This window comes from Arvicanthis niloticus, chromosome 2 (genome assembly GCF_011762505.2).
Source record: "Arvicanthis niloticus isolate mArvNil1 chromosome 2, mArvNil1.pat.X, whole genome shotgun sequence".
Taxonomy (NCBI): Eukaryota; Metazoa; Chordata; class Mammalia; order Rodentia; family Muridae; genus Arvicanthis; species Arvicanthis niloticus.
The window spans coordinates 124270189-124291324 of record NC_047659.1 but is presented as its reverse complement, the minus strand read 5'-3'; the positions used below and the strand labels follow the sequence as shown (position 1 = coordinate 124291324).

The following is a 21136-nucleotide window of genomic DNA, read 5'->3' as shown; positions in this document are numbered from 1 at the left end:
CCTACCTACCTACCTACATGGAATTTTTAAAGAAATTTAAGTCAGGGGGCTGTAGAGATAGCTCACTAGTTAAGAACACTGGCTGCTCTTCCCAAGGACCAGGATTCAATTCCCAACACCCGCATGACAACTCACACCTGGCTATTACTAGTTCCAGGGCTTCTAATACCCTTCCACAGACATACATGCAGGTAAAATCATCAATGAACATAAAGTAAAAATAATTTTATATCTTTTAAAAGTTTAAGTAAAAAATACTAAGTCAGATCTGGTGATACACATCTTTAATTTTCAGCACTCTGGATGCAGAAGCAGGCAGAACTTGTGTGAGTTAAAGTTAAGCCTAGTGTGATGGCTATTCTTGGTTGTCAACTTGACTATATCTAAAATTAAAACCCAAGCAGCTGGGCACTCCTGAGGGATCTCTCTTTCTTTCTTCTCCTTTTTATTTTTTTGCAGGGGGTGGGATAGTGGTTCAAGACAGGGTATATATATCTTTGTAGCCCTGGCAGTCCTGGACTTGCTTTGTAGACCAGGCTGGGCTTGAACTCAGATATCTGTCTGCCTCTACCTCCCAAGTGCTAAGATTAAAGGCATGCAATACCTAGCCTGGAGATTTTTCTTAATTAACTCATCTTAAGTGAAAAGACCCACTTATAATCTGAATCTTTGAGTAGGAAAATAAAACTTTAATCCAGATCTTTTGAGGTGGGAAGATCCACCTTTAATCTGGGCCACACCTTCTGCTGGCAACCTACATAAAAGACATGGAAGGAAGCTCACTCTCTCTTTGCCTGCTCGCTCCTCACTTTTGTTAGCAAATATATTCCTTCACTGACATTAAATCCTACCTCTTTGGGATCCCAGTGTATACTGAGGACCAGTTGAGACATTCAGCCTCATAGACTGAACAACTACTAGATTCTTGAAGCCTTCTGTCAAGACAGCCATTGTTAGATTTGTTAGATAGCCTTTCTATAATATAGAGAGATCCATTTTGTAAGTTCTAGTTCTCTAGAGAACCCTAATATACTTAGTCTATCTATACAGCGATTCTAGGACAGTTAGGTCTATTATTGAGAGATCCTGCCTCAAAATACTACCTAAATAAATAATACAAGAAAGAAAAAAGAAAATGAAAATTAAATAGTATACAGTCTAATGTCAGGTGCTGGTAGGTATTAAGAAACAGAATGTTGCCAGGTGGTGGAGGTGCACGCCTTTAATCCCAACACTCAGAAAGCAGAGGCAGGCAGATCTCTGAGTTCCATCCCAGCCTGGTTTAGAGAGCATGTTCCATAACAGCAAGGCTACACAGAGAAACCCTGTTTCAAACAAACAACAACAAAAAGAGAAAAGGAAAAGGAATGAAGGGGGTAGGAAGAATATTATGGTTTAGATATAATAGCCCCAAAGGTTTATGCGCTGAATGAGTCTTATTCCCCAAATAGAACAGTTTTTAATGACTGGACTGTGAGGATGGAGCCTAGCCAGTCTATCAAGGATTAACTCCTGATATAGAGCTCGTGGCTCTACAGGCTATGTGGGGGGGGGGGGGGGGGGGGGGGGGCGGCACATGCCCATGGGGACACCTGGCTGGAAGATTTAAGTCACTGAAAGCATGTCTTTGAAGCATATCATCTCTTGTTCTTTTCTGTGTCCCTGCTTCTGGCTACCTTAAGATGAACAGTTTTACCATGCCCCCCACCCACCCACCATGACATTCTGCTTTACCACAAACCCAGAGACAAAGAACTACACATTGGTTGAAACCTCTGAAATTGTGCGCCAAACCAAATTCTCACCTCCTTAACTGAACAGAAAGTCTATACTAATGCTGTTTTTCCATCTTAGTGTCTAGTATCTACAAACTTCAACAGTGTTTCCTTTCCGAGCCTATCAAACCATCATAGCAAAAGAAGGGATTCCAGGCTTTGCCTTGGCTACCTTCACTCATTTGTGCCATAAGGTCCTAGTTCTGCACTATTTCAATGCTGTTACCATGTAGTAGAACCTGAAGGGACACCAGAAGACAGGACTAGGTCTCAGTCATCTCTCCAAGGCAGAGCCAGAGTGTATATCCCACTTCTCCTGTATTCGACTTTTGACTATTGCTCTACATGGAAGCTTAAAAGGATTGTTCCTTAACAATTAATGGAGAAATGCAACAGTGGGTAGGTGACTATCTTAATCTCCAAAACTGACTTAAGATAATAAAAGAAACCACCCACAAACATATGTATACATCTAATCATGACTAAAATCCAAATTCTAAGGTAATCATGGACCAAGTATTAATGAATGAACTGTGTGTTTATTCATCTAGTAAGTCTGGTGACTAGACTCAGTCAAAGGGGGACACCCACATGATCAGAAAGCAGATGTGCCCTGGTTCAAGTCCACTGCCCCAGAAGTAGCCTAAGAAGACCAGTGTGGGTAATCAGAAAGGGAAGGAACATGGGAGAAAGAGCTACCAAAAGGGAGACTGTCTACTGGGTAGTAGCAAGAAAATGTACAAAAAATACACAGAATTGTCTTTCAAACTTATCCTTTCTCACCTGCTTCTGTAAATATACACAGACTTAAAGAAGCTTTCGTAGTCAATTTCTACTGGATGTTTTGAGAACCTGACATGATGTTCTGCTTGGCTATCTATCCTTTATCTATGTATCTATCTTTTGCTATTTACTCTTTTTATTTTGGATTACTATATACTTAGCTCAGTAGTTCAAAACCAAAAGTATGACTATCAAAGTCATTCTCTGGAACACATAAAACATTAAATTTTAGACCACAAAAGCCTCTCACTATGAGGCAGGCGATGGTGTTCAATGTAACCAGACAAGTTAGTACTACTACTCAAGCCAGAGCTGGCACAAATATGAGTGAGACCAGAACTGGTCCTTTCAAACTTGGCCAAGAATGGCCTCAATGCTGAGCACAGGTCAGTTTCTGATCCTTTAGGCAAATTCATGGTCTCTCTTAGAGCAAACTCACAAGAGCCAATCAGCACTTTGCTGTGAAACTGCAATTTAGCCCTCTCCCACTTTTCATGCCTCCCAAAGCTGGCTCCTCACCGTGATAATATGGCAAGATTAGTCATTGCTTGCTGTTGCTTGATTATAGCTATTCTTTGCTGTAAATGAAGTTTAAAACTCATCAAAGGGTTTGTCAGCTATGACTTACGAGCCTTTCTCCTGCAGAGAAGTCAGGCAGTGACAAATGCCCCTCTAGTTCTGCTATCCATTATAAGTTGGAAGGTGCATGTTCCAATTACTGAAGACCCCACTACAGCTCATGGAGAACCTAGCTCTAGGCTAAAGCCATTACTCAGGCCTGGCAGGGCTACCCTAGGCCCAAACCTCCATGGGAGTAAACGTGGACAAGAGTACTTTTCCTGGTTTTTGAGCCAATCCCTTCCACCCTTACCTTATATTAACCCTAGTAAATACATTTCATAGAACCATATTTGTTATCTCTAAAGTAGTCAGGTTAGAGACTGCCTAAGACAAACAGACATTGAGGAAATAAGATACAGTCAGGTGAAGGACATAAAATGTGATCCTCTAGGGGAAGCCAGAGATCAAGTGTGTTGGATATTCAGATAAACAGACTTAAAGGACCTTTAGAGAGCCTCTACTATAATCAGTAGCCACAGTATTTAACATCTACTACATGTCAACCCTTGTCATGCTAGAAGCCAAAGAATGTAAAATGATAAAATACGGCCCCATTGTCATAGAAAGGAAATGAGAAAATTAAGATCTTGATAAAGCTGCTTATTTATGGTCAAAACTAAATTAGGTCAGTAATACAATTAGAACTCTAGCTCTGGTGACACACACACACATACACACACACACACACAATAGAGGGACAAAGAGTTCCTGTGAACATTCTATGTAGAAAATGGCATAGCTCTATTCAGATTCCTAATCACTTACTGTCCTATAACCCTCAGAAAAATGAGGGTGATGGCAAGACTTGCTTCAGAGTGGTGGTGAAGATTAAGTAATGTGCACACAAGGCATTCATTCGTAGGCACATATTTTAAGTGACCTAAGTATTTATCACCATGTCCTCCACAAAGCAGCTCTGTGAGATAGGTATTAATTCAATAAACAAGAGTGAAGGTCTTTTCTACTCTGTCATACAAAGCAAGTAAGTCTGTGTTTCTCAAAACTATTAATGAAGGATGTTTTATATTTTTTTCTAAATTCTAGTAAGTACTAATACAGGAAAATGTCAAACAAGCTAAGTTTCTAAGTATTTATTCTCAATTTTCATACTTAAGAGTGAACTAGCCAGCTGGGCAGTGGTGGCGCACACCTTTAATCCCAGCACTTGGGAGACAGAGGCAGGCGGATTTCTGAGTTCGAGGCCAGCCTGGTCTACAGAGTGAGTTCCAGGACAGCCAGGGCTACACAGAGAAACCCTGTCTCAAAAAAACAAAAACAAACAAAAAACAAAAACAAACAAACAAAAAAAAAGTAACTTTTGAAACCACTTCCATTCATCACAGGGGAAATATCTGTGATGTAACCTTCAAGAAATATGCTAATTCTCTTTTTTTAAATTGTATTTAGATTTGTCTGTTTTATATGTATTAGTGTTTTATTTGCATGCATGTATATATGCACACCACATGCCTTCTGGTGCCCTCAGAAGTCAGAACATGGTTTTGGGTCCCCTGGAACTGGAGTTACAGGTGGTTATGAGCCACCATGTAGATGCTGGAAACTGAACCCAGGTCCTCTCCAAGAACAGTAAGTGTTCTAAACCTAATTCATCTTTCCAACCCCCAAAATACATTATTTGTATAAGGTATCTCCCCTTAAGATAGGAGTTGTCGTACATATCAACAGGGTTACCAGAAGATAAAACAACGTAATTCATGTAAGCTTCCAAAACATTACAAAACATGCAAATAGGGTTAGGTTTTATGTCACAGGCCTCTAATCCCAGCACTCACTCAAAACCAAACAAGCAAACATATATGCATTAGCTTTATTACAGCTAGAACTTGTAAGAATTTTTCTTTGTGATTATGATGGGGCAAGTGGTCAGCTCTACTTCAATGAGTTAAAGTTATCTAGAGTTAAACTATGGTAAAGGAGTACAGGATACAATCAAGACTCTTTAAATGGGTCACCAAATTATACAAGAAACTATCTTTTAATATCATAGGATGGTTCTAAATGTCACAGGAGTGAGTATCCATCAACATTCAGTGCATAAATAATGAGTGGGTATCTGAAATTTAAAAAGTGCCCTACAGAAATTACAAAGAATCCAAGTTGAAGAGGACAAGAAGGTGCCCTTAAAAACAAAGTTCCCAAAAAGGATTCCCTGTGCCTTGGGAACCCGACACACAGTCATCTCTATATGGACATGAAACCCTTGAAGGCTGAAAGTGTGAGGTATCCCTGTTCGTTCACACTGTGTCTGTTGGAATCTCTACAGTCCGTGGCTGCTCCATTTAAGAAAGGGTGCACAAGGCTGTGCCAAGGTTGTATACATGTCACCCTTCCTGGGCTATACTAGAGTGACAGAGAGGGTCACCCAACCCTACCCTGTATCAGGCCTTAAGTTAGCCCTAGGGCCTAAATGTCACCTCTACTAGCTATGAAACCTTAGGAACGTATTTTACTTCTTCAAAGCACAAGATTCCCCTACCATATGCAGTAGTTCAGACTTCTAATCCCAGTTTCTAATTCTCCCACCACTACGGCAGATTAACAGGCCCAGTTAAGACAATGTAACACCTGTCTCAAAACAACAAAAAATCTTAAGGTTCCTCGCCTGTAAAGGAGAAATAAAATCCTTGTCCTGTACCCTTGCAGTACAGGTGTGGTGAAGGTGTAAAGAGACCCCATGCTGTGTTGCCTGAGTGTGCTATGTACCTACAGCAAGAAGACCCCTTGAGGGAAGAAAGTTGATAACAAGTCTTCACAGGCAGAGCCACCTAGGCAATTAGCTGGAAGCAGAACAGGATGGTACAAATGGGCATTGCAACCAAGAATATTGCCTCTTGAGATTAAAATCCTTTCAGGTAGAATAAATATTTTCCTCATTACAATACTCTTCCTTCTGACCACCACCCCTAAAAGCCTCACAAAAGTCTTGATCCTAAAAAACAAATGCACTGGCTATGGTTTTGCTTTTTATTTTCCATATTCAGATGGATATATGGATGCTCAATCAAACATAATTTAGGACTCTACTATAGTTTGGATGGTGAATGACCACCAAAGAGCCATGCACTGATGGCTTGGTCCTGGCAATGGTATCACTGGGAGGTGACTGAACTTCTTTTTGAGAGCTGGGATCTAGAGGGAGGGTCTTTGCTTCCTGCATATTCTGTCAGAAATTTTGGTTAATTGTGCACTCTTGCCATGGGCACAAAGCAAAGGGACAACTGACTATGGGCTAGAATCTCTAAGCTGCAAGGCAAAATATTTTTTAGTAAGTTAACTTATTAAATAATTTATCATAGATATTAGTCTAAGAAAACTGACTAACACAGGATCTGAGCATCATCCCACAGTGCCACAAATTTGGTACAAAGGAGACCACTCAAAAATAATTCCAGTCATTTTATTTCATTAATTTTAAAAGATTTTTAATAAAGAGTATATGTTTGGGTATGTGAGTACAATGCCTGCAAATGCCACAGGAGGGCATGACATCCCCTAGAGCTAGAGTTATAGGTGGTTATGAACACATCAACATAGGTGCTGGAAATGGAAACTAAGTTCAGATCTTCAGTAAAATTAATGACCACTCTAAACCACAAACCATGTCTCCAGCCCTCTCCATATAGCTATTTCTTCCAAACTGAAACACTGCCTCCACCCCAGGCAGGAGACAGAGGGACACATATACTTATAAGACTCATGAAGTAAAGGAATTTCATAAGGTTCAGAAAGATCCTAAAACCTACAAGATCCACAAGGCCTGTGTCCAAAGTTTTATGAGTAGTAACAACTGCCAGGGAGAGAATTCTGTCTCACTGAGCTACCTATAAATTATGCAGAAAGCTCCAGAATCATCACCTATGAAGGAGTGGACTTAATGCTGCTGCCTTCTGAGTCACTCATGCTCCCCTAAGTAACCCCTCACCTACCTACCTATACTGTGATAAGTTATCCCTGTTTCCGGAGGTATTTGAAAAAAGAAGCGGTCCAGCTAGCTCCCAGCCTGGCTGCCATGTTCCTGCTCTAATTTCCCACACTAAAGGCACACCGGCTGGACAGTGGCACCAGACCAGGACCCATGAGACGTTGGCATGGCTGTTGCTTCTGCCAATCAGCTCTGTGGCCTCCATGGCTCTAGGAATGGCTCCAACTCTGCCACCCACATGTGGTAGATATAACAATTCCCAGTACCCGGTAGAAAAAAAGACTCTTAATGCTTAAAGATTAATCAAATAGATTTATATATCAGCAAATACTTAATACACAAGATGCTCACACAATTAGAACTGTTAGCCCAATTATCTAACCTTTTGATAAGAATAACTACTAGAGACTGCTAGAGACACATACACTGCCGCCATCCCCTCAACAGCCACGCCAATGCCTACCTACACTGTGGTAAGTTATCCCCCAATAATTCACTGTTTCACTAAACTACCTATCATTGGTACCCTATCTAGGGTAAACAGACTTTGGTTGACAGTTCTGGGTCAGGGGTGGAGGTTGGGGTGGGGGAAGATCAGGCAACAGGATCTCACTCTGTGGGCTAGGATGACCTTGAATTTGTAGCAATCCAGTTTCAGTCTTATGAGGGTTAGGATTACAGCTATGAGCTATGAAGCCCAGTTCCTTTAGTCCCTTGTGTAACATGAACTCCACAGCAGTATTACCTGCTTATACGGTTAGACAAATATGTCCTTACTCTTAACCTTTCAGAGCTTTCTAACTGCCAAGAACCAAGTCCAAATCTTTCATAAAGCTATGAGAACCTCCACTAAAGCAACCAAATTTATAAGCAACAATCTTAAGCAATTTATAAGCCACTTACTTTACACATGAATAGAAAACATTACAAAGACAAAATTAGTTGCTCCATGTAACATAGTGAACAAGTTAGTATGAACTGGATTTGAAGGACTGGACACCAACTCCAAAGTAATGTTTAACACTTTCTCTTGTTGAATTAGTCTACATGGGGTAGGTATAAGAATGCAGCACTGTATGGCTCAGAAAACCTTTCCCTTTCAGGAATAACTTAAGAATTGGAGCAATGACATGATAGTCATTTATGCATAATATAGTGTTATTTTTTTCAGACTTAAATTGAAGAGCTCCTGCTGTCTTGAGCATCAAGTAAAGGCCAACCACTGAACCACTACAACTTAGCAAACCCAGCTAGCTCAAATGATTACTCATGGCACTATCATGGACTTCCAAACTACTCAATTCAGTCACAAGCACCTATGGTATCCTTTATCCCTTTGTTATTGTCTTAGAATTAATCTTTTCTGGCTCCATTTCCCCTCAGAAAACAGACTGTATTAACAAACTTTTTATGCTGTAACAAACTGATTTAAAAATAAATAAGATCTTAACTCTTTCCCCCAGCATCCCCCTCCCCCAAGTTCTCTTTGATTAAAAGAGAGATCTCAACTGTAAGACAAAAAGGCATAGGCTTTTTAAATGCACCAGGGCTTAAATGCAAGAACAAATACTTACTAGCTATGACATTTTGGACATGTTAATAAACCTCCTATCTCTACATGACATATACATTCTCACCACATACTAAGTCATTCACCAAGCCCTGCTGATTTGGCTTTCTTAAATTATTTTCAAAATGTTAGTGATCCATACTCTTGTATGGAAACTGCAAGAGCAGTAAGCATTACTAACCACTGAACCATCCCTCCCTCCAGCCACCTTTTTTTTTCTTTGAGGCAGGGTTTCTCTATGCAGCCCTGGCTGTCCTGACCAGGGTGTCCTTGAACTCAAGAGATTTGCCAATCTCCTGAGTGTTGGGACTAAAGGCATACACTACCATCATCCAGGCCCCATCTTTATTATCACTAGAATTATTAAAATTAATCCTGTCACTAAATTATTACATTGTTTCTTGCTTAAAATAAAAAAAAAAAAATCAAGATTTTAAAAATGTACTTTATTATTTCTAAATGCCTACCCAGTCATTTGAATAAGAAACTTGCTTCACTTAATGCCTACTATTTGAAATTACCATACACACCCTCTAAAAAACCCACATAAGCCTACACTTTTCTTATAGTATATTAATTACTATTATCAATGTGCTATTTTTCCTTCCAGTGTTTTTTCTTGTGTATTGCATAGATAGATCATTTGTTCAGTTTAATTTGCTGTTTCTTGAGGCATGCCCAAGATGGCACTCAACTCAATCTTCCTGTTTCACACTCATGAGAGCTAAGACTACAGACATACACAACCATGCACAGCATGAACTATTTTTCCCCAGATAGCATTATCATGACATGTACATGTAACAGCATTATCATGACATGTACATGTAACAGCATCCTTACTCGTCCATAGTTTTCATTAAGCATCATTCTGTAGAACCACTGCTTTAATAACTAAATGGATTTATAATAATCTAGGATTGATATCACTACAGCTTTTCCAACTTCTCATTATTATAAATAGTATCATCTGAGGAAAAGCTAATTCTATATACTGATATTTTCTTGGGATAGAGTCCCAGGAGAAGAATTACTGGCTATATGTATGAACATTTTTACAACTCTTGAGATATATTGCCTAATTGCTTTCCCAAATGGTTTACCAATTTACAGTGCTATCTTGAATGACTGCCACTTTCATGGCAAACAGGATCATGTATTATACTGTGCTTGTGTATGAGGTGTGAATTAGTAGAGGAAAACAAATCCATGTGAAAATGAATAGCCTTCTGATTTTGTTTACTAGTTTTTACTTCATAGAGTTTTGAACACTACAAGGAAGTAATCATAGCTCCTTAGGCAAAGGAACAACAAAAAGATTTCTTTGCTGATTTATCAAGAAAGCATTTATTGGGGCAGAAGAGATTGCTCAGGGGTTAAGAGTACTTACTTACTCTTTTAAAACAGAGAATGCAGGTTTGATTCCTAGCACCCACATCAACAGCTCACAACCACTAATCCTCCAGGTTCCAGTGTATCCAATACCTACTTGTATGTGCCCCTTAGTGGAACCATCAGAAGTTCTTTTCTTTTAAATAAAGATTTATTTATTTGTTTTTTATGAGTACACTGTCACTTTCTTCAAACATCCCAGAGGAGGGCATCAGACCCCATTACAGATGGTTGTGAGCCACCATGTGGTTCCTGGGAACTGAACTCAGGACCTGTAGAAGAGCAGTTAGTGTTCTTAACCACTGAGCCATCTCTCCAGCCCCAGAAATTCTAATCTTATTAAGAGAGACAAAATAAAGTCAGTCCACATGCAATGGAAGAGGAAACAGCAAAAACGAAGTTACAGAAGCTTAACTTTTGTAGCTTGAAAATAGTATGTAGAAAGTCTGGGATGTGTAAGGATTCAGGCTGCAGAAGATGACAGTTCATCAGGACGACTTTGTGGCCAGCAAAGAGTATGAGAGCTAGTATGTATTCTTATGTGATAAGCCACAGTGCTCTGTAAGGAGGCACACATTAAGGGCTCTTGAGACTCAACCCCTGGGCAGAGTATCCTGTCTCATGCTGACTTTTCTTTCTCTCATGATAGTCTTCGCTCAACAAGCAGCATAGAACTTTTCTAGTATTTTCTACATCACTTAACACACTGCTAGATATAGAAGGGGCTCTAAGAACGCTCACAGACTGATCATTTCTAAGTTCCTCACACATTACTCAATGAGCCCTTGTTGTCTTGGCATACATATCCTCTAATCTTAGAAGGCACTAAGTTTGTTGTCTGACCTCTGAAATCTCCTTCCTACTTCTTGTTCCTACTTCCTGCTTCTCCCCTCTCCTCACCCCTGCTTTTTAAGAAACAAAGCAGCAAGGAAGACATTTTTGCAAAAGCCATGCAAGTGACATCAGCCCTTGGGAAAGGCTGTTTTGTATATAATTATTAATTATCACAAGGTGTCAAATAGTTCAAGAATGAAGTAGTAGTTAAGGTTAATTCTGAGTGCCTGTGTGAGAACTCCAAGAAAACAAGATGAGTCTTGAGACCTGTTTCTTTAAAAATAAAGAATTGCTCTTAAAATGCACTTTCCTGCCCCTCCCAGGTATGCACTGTAGTGAGTTCACTTTAGATTATTCACTACAGCTGGCTATTGTTGTTTGTTTACATGCCTCTATAAAAGGTCTTGCCTTGCTTGCCTTGTTTTTATAACTGTATACTTCCTTGGGTTTCTCTTCTTAACCCTCAGGGTTTACTCTGGAAAAAGTTGGTTGTTGCATGACACTGTGGTCTACCTGATATTTAGGCACTGCTCTCTCAGGCTCCTGCAGCCAACTACAGTGATAAACACATGGTAAGTGCTTTGCTACAACTTCTCAGCTTTACACTGGATCCAACTCTTTACAACTCTTGAAGGTTAAGAATTATACAAAGTCTGTCTCAGTGGTCCTTTGTGGGAGCGAGAGCTTTTACTTTTACTTTTTGAGGCAGGTCTGTGTTACCTAGGCTTGAACTTGTGAGCTGAAATGATCTTACAACCTCAGCCTCCTCAGCATCTCAAACTACAGGCATGCCCTCCCCATCACACTCACGTTGGGGCCTATTAAGGCAATGGCCTGGGTTCATGCTGAGCTTTCCCAGGTATCAGTTTTTATGATGCTGGGTATGTGACTTAACCCCTGTGTCTTTTCTTATTTTTATTGCATGTTAATTTCTTTAAAATAGGGGAGGGACACCCATAACCATATAGAAGTCAAAGGACAACTTACAGAAGTTGGTTCTCTCTCTCCTTCCACTATGTTAGATCTAAGGACCAAACTCAGGTCAGGCTTAGCAGCAAGTCACTTTACCCACTAAGCCATCTTGTTAGCCTAGTTTTCTTATTTGTAAAACAAATATTATAAGATCTTCCTCATACATAGGTCACTGGGAAAATTTAGTGAAAGTTAAGCATTTGAGAAATGTTCTAAAAATGACATTACTATTGCTCCCACTTACTAGATGGCTCGAAATTTCACAGTATTAGTATTAAATGAGGTTAAGAGAGCCTGTGAATGAAAGAAACAAGAACGGAGCCAATTTCAGATGTGATGAAAGATGAGGTCAAATGAATTTCCCAATTATAAATACTTTACTGTGACTGATAGCCCCAATTAAAACTTGGGGGGGGGGGGGGGCGGCAGGGCGCAAGGGCGGTGATCCACTACTGAGCAGCAGACCAAGAAGTTACCACGCCCGCTGAATCCCCAGGGCAACTCGCCCAACTCAGTCATGGAAACTGCTAGCACCACCTGAGGCAACAGGGACAGGCAAGTACATTGCCTCAGCACAGAGCTCTAATGGGATGTGGCGCAAGCAGTGCTGCAGGGTCAAGGAAGGATACCTGCCCCAAGAGGAGATCCCGTCTATGAAAACAAGTTTGTCAAGTTTTTCAAGAGTAAACCAGAACTTCCCCCAGGGTTGAGCCCTGAGGCCACCACACTGGTCACCCCATCCAGACCTGAAGGTGGTAAAGCAGGCTTCTCTAAGCCAATCAGAAGCAGAAGAGGCAGCAGCAGGAGAAAGATGCAAAGGCCTTAGCAGAACTCTTAATATCTCTGGGAGACACAGCCCAGGCTCCTAGTCTTCTCCACGGCCCCCAGGCCACGCCTCTAGCTGCCTCTGATCCATCCAACTCTGTTGCCACCAGGGAAAGCCAAGAAGATCAAGAACCTAAGGAAGAAGCTGCAGCAATGTATCCAGGCCAGGGACGTCAGCCAGCCCAGCAGAGAACAGCTGGAGAAGCTGGCTTGACTGAGTGTTCTGGAGGAGGTGCTGGAAGACTTGGAGTTGGGCCTGTGAGGCTTCAGGAGTAGGGGAGTGGACTACAGAACAAACCATGAGGTGCTCTGGGGTCCAGGGATTGTGGGCCGCAGCAGTCAGGAGGGGCACCCCCATACTGGCTCACTTCCACCTCCTGTGGCCTGACTCTGTCCTCTAGAACCTAGGCTCTCCTTTATCCCTTCCCCTTCTTCTCAGCTCCTATTTTTGGACTTTCCTTCCATCCCAATGTCCACAATCTGAGTGCCAACCCGAGGCACCACTGTTGCTGATCTGGGTGTCTTGTTGAAAAGGAAAGCAGGGGTGGGGGTTGGAGTCTGTTAGAGATCTGAGGCTAGAGAGTACAAGGAGTATTCAAGTTTGAGAGTCTTGGTTCCTGTTCACAGTATTTATGAGTTACTGCCCTGACTATCCTGAACCTCTTCCTATTTTTTATTTCTTAAAAAAAGAAAATAAGAATAAATTTAAGTAAATGACATGTGGGGGGGGGGAAAACTTTTCAGGGAAAAGTTTGTTTCCTATCACTCAGATCCTCGAGATTCTGAAATCATTCTCAAACCTCAGGTATATATCTGCTGCACGTCTGTATTTACACATCTGCCTCCCTGCACTAAATCATATAATCTTAAAAAAAAAAAAAAAAAAAAAAAAAAAAAAAAAAGACAGGATTACATCAATGACTGCAATCCTGGCCTCCAACACTATCAACCTAAAAACCAGTGGGTATTTGTTAAAATTAATGCAAACAAATGTGTAAGAATCCTACCAAAGGGCTAGAAAAATTGATCTGTAGTTAAGACCACTGACTACTCTTCCAGAGGTCCTGAGTTCAATTCCTAGCAACCATATGATGGCTCACAACTATCTTTAATGAGATGCAATGCCCTTTTCTGGTGTGTCTGAAGACAGCAACAGTGTACTCACATACATAAAATAAATAAATCTTAAGTGATTCTTCACAGTTCCTGATAGAAATTTCTTCATGTTAAATACATAGCTGCAGTTTCTGAGATTTCCACAAGTCCTTCAACTCTCAATAGGGAAGAGAGAAGAGACAAGGTAGTGCTGAGAGAAAACAGAGCAAGAGACGTTACTGTGAACAAAGGAAAGGAGAGGCTGAGTATTCTGGTCAGACTTCTTGATCTGGGCTTTCTGTGGAAAAGGACAATGCACAAGGTCTTCACCAAGCAGGGAATAGCAAAAGCCAAAAAACATTATCTCTGTGAGCAATCAACACAAAGAGGAAGACCCAGTCCTCCCACTCTACACTGCCTGGTGATCTTCAGTATAGACCAGCTGTACTTCATGGTGTCACACCATGCTGAAACAAACACAAGGCAATGTTTAAAAGTCATAAAGTTCATTCCTGAGACTGTAATGATTTTTCAATTGATAACTATTTCTTGAACATCAGGCTCATACTAAGCAATTGTAAAATAATAGTACCCCTATAAATGAATTCTCAGTTTCCTACTTAATATCCTGTAACAAGGAAAATAAATAACCTCAATGTCATAGGACTTTTTAAAATATTAGATAGGCTTTGAAGCCGTGCAATGGTGGCATTACACACCTTTAATCCCAGCACTCAGTAGGCAGAGGCAGGTGGATCTCTATGAGTTCAAGGCCAGCCTTGTCTACACAAGTGAGTTCCACAGAGAAACCCTGACTCGAAAAACAAACCTACCCAACTAACCAACTAACTAGCAAACAAGATAGGCTTTGGAGCTTTAGACTTGGCTCTGTGGTTAAGAGCATTGACTTCCCTTCCGAAGAATCCAGGTTAAACTCCCAACTGTCGGTAACTTCAGTTCTAGAGGACCCTACAGCCTCACAAACACATGTTCAGGAAAACCAATAAAAACAAAACCAAAAAAAAAGAAAGAAAAAAGAGATAGGCTTTGAAGCCCAAGTCTCTTCTTCAGAGAATCAACATAAAGAAGGCATTTTTTTTTTTTTTTTACTAGATCCAATCTAGAAGGCTTAGAAAAATAGAGAGACAGTCCTCACTAATTGCCAATACAACTTCTTCCAGGGGCTGGATAAAAATCCCAAAACATAGAAGGCCAGCCACAGTAATCTATGTCTTTAATACAGCACTTCATAGGCAGAGGCAGGTAAATCTCTGTGAGTTTGGGGCCAGCCTGGTTTACACGTTGAGTTTCAGGACAGCCAGGGCTACACAGAGAAACCATTATGTGTTTGGTGGGATCCCCAAAGCACATTCCTACCCTATGAATTTCATGATGGAAATGGTGACAACGAAGCAGAAAATTGGCAGATTCTCTTCAAATTAGAGATGTTATAACTAATTGATACCAGAGTGGTCCTCATTGGGAGATACATGGTGGAACCCCAAGATCCCTAGGATGCCCTCTTAACTTATAGGAAGAACTAAATGTGCCCAAGTCCTTCACCCTTCAGTAGGACAGAGGGAGAGGCCAGACAGTGATGAGAAAAAAACAGCTGAACCTTTGCAAACACTAAGCTAATTTACCTGACCAGGACTCTGGTCTTTCAACTGTTTTGAGACATTTGGTGGCCATTAAATCTGTTGTTTTCTCATTTTCCTGTTCACTGGAACAAACACATAAAAACAAAAGGCTTGATGCTCTCTGATTAGTGGTTGCAGAAATGTCTCTAATTTCAGAATCTGCTGGTTAGAAAAGGAAAGATGATGCAGCATAAATAATGCTGTGGTCCACAAGGGAGTTGGCCCCTGACCCTGAGCTTTATATAAATAGTGGTTCTGATGACTCTGTTGTAAACCATTCTCGCCTGATCTTAAAACTAAAGGAGCAAGACAACATCATTGTTGCAGTAATTCTTCAATGGAGACTAGTGCCCCGTAACATACTAGTGACCATTCCTACAAAAAGCAGGCTAAATATCAAAAAATAAGGTACTTTACCTCATCTACGGCTTGCCAGTTGGTTTCTTCAACCATTCTCCTCCTAACTTCCCTCCCACCAGTAATCACTAAATCCCAGCTACCAACTCCAACAGGCACTTCATTGCTAAACCATAGGCCATACCTGCCAAAAAACCAGGTAGGCTGCCCTCAGACCCTCGCTCTCTCTCTCCCTCTCTCTCCCTCTCTCCCCCCCTCTTCCCCAAGTTTGAACCCCTAGTCTCATCCCTAGCTCTGCAACAGAACACCAGCTGCAGCCTTTCTTCCAGCCTGCCCATATGTGGATCTTCCATAGACCTTCCCCTCCTACCTTCCCTCACCTAACCTGTTGCTTCTTTCCAGACCCCAACTCCAGCAAGCAACCCCTGCTAACCCAAAGGATGCTCCTCCCAGGGCTGAAATGAAGGCAGACCCACACCTCACGTAAGGCCCTTAAGATACAATTCCTGGCCCCAGTGGCATCCCCAGGAAACCTGTTGTGGCTTCCCTTTCCTCTATGATCTCACTCCCAACAGATAACAAAGACCTTTTTCTCTAACCTTCCTTCCCCCAATTCATCCCAGTATCCCAGCCTCTAACACCAGCAGGCATTCCCTGTGAACACACCAACTGAAAAGGCTAGGAAAACAGGCCATCACACAATCCAAAAATCCAAAGAAACAAAAAACCAAGGAACAAAACACTGATCCAACAGAGACAAATCCAGATATCAGCACCTAGACCTCTAATCATCCCAACCCCAGATGTTAAGGTAAGAGCATAAAAACATACAAACAGCTGAGGCAGTATGTCTCCTTGAGAGCCCAGCTGTCCTACCACAGTAGGCCCTGAATATCCCAACATAGCTGAAACAGAAAAAGTCCTTAAAACAGCCTTTACGAATATGATAGAGGTTCTTAAAGAGGAAATGAATAAACCCCTCAAATTCAGGCAAAAACAAAAATGTAAGGAAATAAATACAACTGTTTAAGACCTGAAATTGGAAATAGAATCAATGAAGAAAACCCAAACTGAGAATTCTGAAAGTGAAAAATTTAGAATTCAAACAGGAACAACAGATGCAAGCTTTACCAACAAAATACAAGAACAGAAGAGAGAATCTCAGGCACTGAAGATACAACAGAAGAAGTGGTTACATAAGTCAAAGTAAATGTCAAATCTTTAAAACTTGACAAAAAAAAAAAATCCAAAAAATTTGAAACACTATAAATGAACCAAACCTAAGAATAATAGGTATAGAGAAGAAACCCAGCTCAAAGGTCTAGAAAATGTTTTTAACAAAATCATAGGAGATGCCTATAAAGGTACAAGAAGCATACAGAACACAAAATAGATTAGACCAAAAAAGAATGTCTTCTCAGCACATAATAATCAAAACAATAAATGTACAGAAGATAGAATGTTAAAGGCTGTGAGAAAAAAGACCCAGTAACATAAAGACAGACCTATTAGAATTACACCTGACTTCTCAATGATCCTAAGAGCCAAAAGGGCCTGACCAGATGCCAGCCCAGATTACTTTACCTAGCAAAACTTTCCATCCGCTGGGCGGTGGTGGCGCACGCCTTTAATCCCAGCACTTGGGAGGCAGAGGCAGGTGGATCTCTGAGTTTGAGGCCAGCCTGGTCTATAGTGAGTTCCAGGACAGCCAGGGCTACACAGAGAAACCCTGTCTCGGAAAACCCAAACCCCCCCCCCCAAAAAAAAACCCCAAACCCCCCCCAAAAAAAAAACCCCAAAAAAACAAAAAACAAACAAACAAACAAACAAAAAAACCTTTCCATCACCATAAATATTGAGAAAATAGGATATTCCATGGTAGTCAAATTTAAATGCTAACCTAAGGTGGTTGGAGTTACATCGAAGAAAACACAGGAAAACAATCTCACACCAGCAAAATCAAAAGGGAAACACACACACACACACACACACTCTCACACACCACCACCAACAAAATAACATCAACATTGGTCATTGATACCTCACAATTCACCCAATAAAAAGACAAAAACAGAATGGATATGAAAAACAGAATTCATCCTTCTGATATACCCAAGAAATGTATCTCAACATCAAGGACAGACATTACCTCAGGGTTATGGGTTAGAAAAAGATATTCCAAGCAATGGAACTAAGATGCAAGCTGCTGTCCAGTTTCTCAGAAAATTGGGAATCGATCTACCTTAAGACCCAGTCATACCACTCCTGGGCATATTCCCAAAAGACACTATATCCTACCACAAGGACACTGGGCTCAACATGGTCACTGCAGCATTAGTCATAATAGCCCAAAACTGGACAACAACCTAGATGTCCCTCAACAGAATAAAGGAAATGTGGTATATCTACATAAGAGTATTATTCAGATTTTTTTATTAAAAAATGACATTATGAAATCTACACACAAATAGATGCAACTAGAAAAAAATTCACCCTGAGTGAGGTAACCCAGAACCAGAAAGACAAATATGGTTATATATATTCACTTATATATAAGTGGGTATTAGCCATTAAGTAAACAATAACTGAGCTACAATCTATAGATCCAGAAAGGTTGGGTACAAAGGCACACAAAGTCTAGGAGCACACAAAGATCTCCCTGTGAGGATAAAATAGAATAGATTTTACAGATGGAGAGGTTTTAGAAACACAGGAGGGGGAGATCAAGTGGAGTGGGAAGATGGAGTGAAGGGAGATGGTTGAAACTGGGGAGCATTGGGGGGTAGTATGGAATCTATAAAGGTGAACCTTGTGAGGACTCCTAGCAATGGGAAATACAAAGTCTCAATTGGCTACCTCTTATAGCCAGGCAAGGCTTCTAATGACTGAATTCAACTGAGTCGTTGATCAGGAGGAAACCCCCAAACTCAGGCTGCTGTTAAAGAGAAAGGGTTGGTCTCTAAAAACTCACAGTGAGATCCCATTGTTGAGGTTAACACCCAAGAAACTCATTGAACATGCAGAAGTCAAGCCAGTGCCTACATGTAGCCTTAATCCCCATGTTATAGTATCTTCAGTGGGGTAAGGTACTCCATAGGCTACTGAAAGAAAGTGTGAACACCAACTGAGCTACAAAATCTTTGACTTACAATCTGTCCCTTCCTGCAAACTATGCAATGGTAGCACAAAACTTGTGGGAGTAGCCAACCAATGTCTGATTTGACTTAAGACCTACTCCTCAAGAAGGAACCCATTCTGACACTGCGTAGGTAACCAAGAACCAGAGACTAGATACCCCAGAGACACTAGAGCAAAACCAAACACTACGTGTCCAAAAAAAAAAAAAAAAAAAAAAAAAAAAAGCAATAAAATGATTCCTAATGATACTCTGCTATACTCAAAAGACCAGTGCCTTAGCTGGTCATCATCATAGAAACTTGGACTTAAACCAGCAGCAGACCGAAACAGATGCATAGACCAACAGCCAGCACAGCCAGACATTATTGAGAGTCTAAATTGGAAATCTCCATTTATTTCTCCCCTTAGACATTGGGAAATCCCATAGAATGGGAAGCAGAAAGATTTTAAGAACCAGAGGGATAAAGAACACCAGGAGAACAAGGGCTTCTACACCAACTAAGCAAGGCACAAATGAGCTCAGACTGAAGCAGCAAGTATGGGGCCTACACGAACCTACACCAAATCCTCTGCTTGTACTATTACAGCTATTAACTTAGTATTTCTAAGGCAATGTTGACTGTGAAAACAAGTGAGTCTCTGACTCTTGCAACTGCTCCTGGGACTTTTTCTCCTGTTGGGTTTTTGTGTCAATGTGAGAGTTTCTACTTCACCTTACTATATTTTGTCATGTTTGGTATTGTCTCTTAAAAGCCTGTTCTTTGCTAATGAGACAGAAAGGAAGTGGGTCTGACAGGGAAAAGTAGAGGGAGGGGAAGCTACAATCAGAATATATTGTATAAGAAAGAGGGGGGGTTGTGTTTTTGGAAAAAAGGAATACAACATGTTTAAAACACCAAAATAGAATGACCATGAATTCAAGGCCAGCCTTGAATGAGACCACGTCTCTGAAACAACAATAAAAGGAAACAAAAAACCGTTAATGAGATGGCTCAGCAGTACTAGCATGTACTATTCTTCCAAAAGATCCTCTTGGGGCTTTTAGGGCACTTACACACACACACACACACACACACACACAGCTGCAGTAGTGTACATACAAAACTAAAAGCAAGTCAGATAAATCTTTGGAGAAAGGAAAAAGAAAACACTGAACTAAAAACAATTACTGAGTTCCTAATATATCTACAGGGTGCCAGCATAAGGCACCCAATAAGTACATACTTTCCTCATATGACACAGAAAGAAACAGCTTCAAAAGAGGCTCAGAGTCACATGGCTAGAAAGTGATAAACTCCATGTTTCAAGTCTGTAACCATTTATCTCCCAAATCTTATTTCTATTTGGGCTCTACCATTAAGATCATTAAATGGTCACAAACCTTCTCTACACTGTCATAAATGTCCAGCAGAAACAGAAAATCCTTGCACTACTTGTCTCAGAGCTGCTCTATAGTTCAAAGGCATTATCAGGGATAAAAAGTCAGAATACTGGGAAATCTCTGAAATGACATAAATAAATATTGCTATCTTTCTTATTTCTTCTAAATGTTTGACATTCTTGCAGGGCTTCCCAGTTATGATCCCCTTAAATTAAAATCTGACAGGATTTTAGATAATCAAGAAGTATCAGTTTCTTTCAGCATTGATTACTCTTGAAGTTGTTTAGTAGTCATACTAAACAGCCAATCTAATTCTTAAAAAAGTGGGGAGTGAAAGCAGGTGAGTGATTGGAAGCCTGGCAAGAGGCTAATAATGCTGGCTGTGGGGCCAGACCTTGAGACATGCCTGGGAAGTAGGTTCAAAGTGTCATTTGGTACAGAAATTCAGAATCAGGGTCAGTTCAGGATAACAATATGGGATTAGGAGAAGGAACAGGAGATGGAAGTAGAAGACTAGAAAACAGAAATAAACTGAGCTAGATACTTTTGCTTTGTTCTGAGATAGAGAATAGTTTAGGAAGAGCATAATTTTTTTTAAAAAAATTGAAAACAGCAGCAGCTGGTAATAGAGCTTTCAACATATCCTCTAGCTCTACCTGAGATCATACCCTCATGATCCAAACTGCTGAGATGGCCATCTGTTCTTCCATGCTTTTGGCAACTAAAGTCAAAACTATAGCAAAGAGTTCTTGAATCTAGGCCCTGGCTGTGTTCTTTTGTTTGGTTGGTTGGTTTTGTTTTGTTTTTCCA

The 21136-nt window shown here is 40.6% G+C and overlaps 1 protein-coding gene and 1 pseudogene across 5 annotated transcripts in view; one reads left to right on the top strand and one right to left on the bottom strand.

The window, feature by feature from the left end:
* Raly (RALY heterogeneous nuclear ribonucleoprotein) overlaps window positions 1-21136 on the bottom strand; it is a 73372-nt gene that overhangs the window by 14257 nt on the left and 37979 nt on the right. The gene's annotated exons all lie outside the window — the stretch shown is intronic.
* On the top strand, window positions 10562-13424 carry LOC117703252 (partner of Y14 and mago pseudogene; annotated as a pseudogene).